This window comes from Corvus kubaryi, unplaced genomic scaffold, assembly GCF_017639235.1.
Source record: "Corvus kubaryi isolate FWS band 111438036 unplaced genomic scaffold, C.kubaryi_AGA036_p1.0 31470, whole genome shotgun sequence".
Classification (NCBI taxonomy): Eukaryota; Metazoa; Chordata; class Aves; order Passeriformes; family Corvidae; genus Corvus; species Corvus kubaryi.
Window position 1 is genome coordinate 12,423 of NW_024580703.1, and position 3,402 is coordinate 15,824.

Here is a 3,402-nt window from a genome sequence, read left to right on the forward strand (position 1 = left end):
TCTTCACAGGAAAGAAAAAGGAGGAAATTGCAAGGGCCCTGGAATCCTGGATGGAGAAGGTATTCCAGCATCTCTCTCAAATAATTCAAACTCCAGAAGAAGCTTTGGAAGAAATTCAAACTCCAGAAGAAGCTTTACAGAAGAGGAAGGGGTTCTGAAAGCATTAGCTCCAGCTCCTCACAGGAGACCTGGAGAGGAACCAAGGTGAGCAGGGCCATTGCTGAGCAGACTTCCATCTCTCAGAAGGCAAAAGCTGCTCTACAGCCCAACCACCCTGTGAGCTTGTCCTGCTCAGCTCCTCAGAGGGGATGGGGAGGGACAGTCCCTATCTGGGTAGAGGCCCAGAGAAGCTGACTTTAGTTATGGGGTGCACCTCCACAATCCATCCTGCGACTAAAGTCAGCTTTTCTGGGCCTCTCAGCTTTTGTGATCCATGACTCTGAAACAACTCTGTGCTGGAATGTTCTCTGCCGGTGCTCAAGACCCCTCTTTGTTCTGTTGTCTTTGAAGAGAGTGTGTAGGTACAACGTGATGTGGTAAATGTATCCACATCCTACCCACTCGCCTTCCTCATAACAGTGTTGTCTCCCATGGCCCACAGATCCTGTCTGGGGAGATGGAGGGAGAGGGTCCCTGCTCTCCATCCTGCCCGCAGGCCTTTGCCAAGTCCTCAGGAATGCCCACAGAGCCTGCCTGCGCTCTTTCCCCAACCTCCTGCAGTCAATCCATCCAAACCAATGGAAAGAACCTGGGAAGGAATAAGCCCAGCACCATTCCAGGCTCAGGGCTGACCCGCTGGGAAGTAGCTCTGCAGAGAAAGACCTGGGGGTGCTGGTGGCCGAAGAGTTGTCCAAGAGTCAGCAATGTGTCTTTGTGGCCAAGGAGGCCAGTGGCTGCCCGGGCTGCCTTAGGAAGAGCTTTGCCAACTTCCAAGGGAGGAGCAGCCCTGGTGAGGCACATCTGGAGCTCTGTGTTCAGTGCTGGGTTCCTCAGTTCAAGAGAAACCTGGAGCTCTGGGGACAGGCCTAACTGAGGACTACAGAGACAATCAGGGGACTGGAGCATCTCTCTGGTGAGGAGAGGCTGAGGGAGCTGGGCCTGTTTGGTCTGGAGGAGAGAAGGCCAAGAGGGGACCTCATCAATGGACAGAAATGTTTGAAGGGTGGGTGTCAGGAAGATGGAGCTGGGCTCTTCTTGGTGGTGCTGAGTAATGGGATGAGAAGCAATGGGCAGAAACAAAAACAAAGGAATTTCCACCTAAACACAAGGAAGAACTTCATTACTGAGAGAGTGACTCAGCACTGAAACCAGTTCTGAGAGAGATCGTGGAGACTCCTTCTTTGGTGATACTCAAAATCCAACTAGACATAAATCTGCCTAATGGTCTCTAGGAGACCCTGTTTGGGCAAGAAGACTTCAAGTGGTCCCTTCCAATCTTACCCATTTGGTGATTTGTGAGGGTGGGAAGGGCTTTTTAATCCTCTCTCCTCTCAAGTGACAGAACCCCAAGGAAGGGCTGGAGCTGTGTCGGGGGGGGTTTAGGTTGGATATCAGGGAAAGGTTCTTCCCCCAGAGGGTGCTGGGCACTGCCCAGGCTTCCCAGGGAATGGGCACGGCCCCAAGGCTGCCAGAGCTCCAGGAGCGTTTGGACAACGCTCCCAGGCCCAGGCTGGGATTGTTGGTGATGCCTTAAAGGCCCTAGAAATAAAACAACACACTTTTGAGATAATATTGGTATAGGAGCTAATATAAAGGCTGGTCTTGATTGGAGGCCTCCAGGAGCAGATAGGGAAAAATCCACAAAATGCCCACCTCCCACAGGGGTGCATACAGTTTTATACGTTTAGGAAATTAGTATATTTGACAAAAATCACCATTTAGAGACATAAAAGGTGAAGTCATTTACCCCGATTCCACTCTGAATCGTCCCCCCTCAGATGGAACTAAAGTTTGTTAATGAAAATGTGTCTTGAAGAGCTATTTTCAGCCTTGGTTCCCAAGAAGAACCAAGGTAGCATAGAGGCCTTGTACCTCCCGGGGCTTAGAGCTCTGGAATGTGTTTTGTCTTTCTGCCTAAGGAAAAGGTAGGGAAATGCACTGGGACTAGCTACTAATACAATAATAAGCTACAAATATATGCGTAAAGAATACAGAGAATACATACAGAAAAAAGGCAAAAATCACTCAGCATCATTTCCTCCATTTTTTAGAGACTAACAAGGCTCTACCTTGTCTAGTCTCTACGCCATAGTTAACCACAGCATCGCATCGTACAGCCAGCTACTATGCAAAGGACAACTACAGATATAAGTAGTATGAACGGTTTCTTTTATCCAGGCCCAGTTCAGTAACCATATATAGCAGGTTTCACATTTGCTTACTATAGGTTGTACAATATCTGTTATTTCTTTTTTTATTACTTCCTTCTTCAGATGTTTCAAAAGGTTTTCTGTTCTCTTATGAGTGTCTTCATGTTCTCACTGAGGTGGGACTACAATCTGTGCCTCTGGTGTAACAGTCCATTCGCTTTCTTTGATTTCAGCTTTTGTGCCAGAAAACTGATGGTCCTTTTGATAACACTTTGGGGAAAACATTAACAAATTAATTTCCCTCTGCGGCACCACCGTTAAGATGCCTTTTTCTGCAACCCCTTTTACTATTTTATCAGCAAAATGATTCTTTTATTTGGGACTTGTTTCCCTGTTCTGATGAACCTTGCAATGCATAAAAGCTCCTTCTCTAGGCTCCCAAATACTCCGTAGCCGTGCATGGATCTGTTCAGTGTGTTCAATTCCAGTACCTTGTATAGTTGCCAGTCTTCCTTCCTTCCAGATGACTTTGCTCAGCTCTAGATTTTTCATTGATGGAATCAGTTTAGCTCCCTGCAATGACACATCTGATGGCAAGGCTTCTTCCCCAGTCACCCAGTTCGTGGTTGTTACTGGATAACTCGTTTGCTGCCTTGCATGAAGCTGCTCTCCTCTGCATGCAGCGTCCAGTCTGGATCTTCTGGAGGCACGTTCCCCAGGTGTCAGAGACTGAAAATAGTTCATGCCTCAAACATTGATAGAAAGTTTTGCTCATTATAAAGAAGCTACAACCAAAGAAGCTTCCCTGAAGAGTTGGACTTCGAACTGAAAGTCAAACTGCTGATTAGATAAAGGGAAACGCATAGTTCAGTCATCTCAGGCTGAGGGAAAGGAATGCAGCCACAAAAGGCCAAAGCCACCAGCTGCGCTGAGAATCATTCCCGGCTGAGTTTGGGGTGGGGGAGAGCACAGCTCACAGAAGCCGGGTTTACACAGACTCCCCCACAACCGAGGAGGGAGGAGGAGTTTTCAGGGGCTGGTGTAACCTCTGCTCAGAGGCACTGAACACCCATCCTCAGTTATACAAACCGGC

The 3,402-nt window shown here is 48.0% G+C and overlaps 1 long non-coding RNA gene across 3 annotated transcripts in view; it reads left to right on the plus strand.

Annotated features, from left to right (window-relative positions):
• Window positions 1-3,104, plus strand: part of LOC121660355 — a 12,358-nt gene extending 9,254 nt beyond the window's left edge. For 2 of the 3 annotated variants that reach the window (XR_006014620.1, XR_006014622.1), the window contains exons 5-6: window positions 10-204; window positions 2,543-3,104. This is a non-coding gene — a long non-coding RNA (uncharacterized LOC121660355). The remainder of the gene's footprint in view (window positions 1-9; window positions 205-2,542) is intronic. The other variant, XR_006014621.1, reaches the window with a different exon arrangement.
• Window positions 3,105-3,402: the final 298 nt, after the last annotated feature.